We start from the raw sequence: 679 nt of genomic DNA on the forward strand, positions 1-679 counted from the left end.
TTCTGCTAAATTTTGTAACCATAATTTTACTGTTCCTAATAGTGTCCTTTCTATATATCCTGGTACATCTGTCATTCCAATTTTGTTATCTATTAGTTGTTTTGAGATATATCCTACCCATAATTGTATTGTTTTGTTTATATCTGTTACACAATCTAAATCTAAGAAACTATTATTTCGTGATGTTGTGGATGTCGTCCATTATTTGTTTAATCTTTTATTCCATAGACTATCATATCTATCAGATTCTTCATAACTGACTGTATAATAATTAGGTCTTAATTCTTTTGGATTTTTTACTTCTGATGTACCTGCTGTACTTGGTTTTGTATCTTTAATATCTTCCGTATTTATTTCTATAGGATTACCGGCTTCGGTTTCTATAAAGTTACTATCTCCTATTTTCTCTAATATTTCTGTATATGTTTGACTTATATCTGAGCCTTGTTCTGAACAATTTTCATCTATATCAACATTATCAACTCTTATATCTGGAGTTTCTTTTTCTTCAGTTAATTTTTCTTTAAATTTTTCTATTTCCATTTTTAATTCTGTTTCCATTGTTTTTTCCCCATGTTATTACAAAAACACCCCATGGATTAAAGGAAATGACAATGGAAACATAATTAAAAATGGTAATAGATTTTTGTCTTACTACATAATATTCTTCTTTTTGTCT

The sequence above is a fragment of the Solanum tuberosum genome, unplaced genomic scaffold (genome assembly GCF_000226075.1).
Source record: "Solanum tuberosum cultivar DM 1-3 516 R44 unplaced genomic scaffold, SolTub_3.0 scf00167, whole genome shotgun sequence".
Classification (NCBI taxonomy): Eukaryota; Viridiplantae; Streptophyta; class Magnoliopsida; order Solanales; family Solanaceae; genus Solanum; species Solanum tuberosum.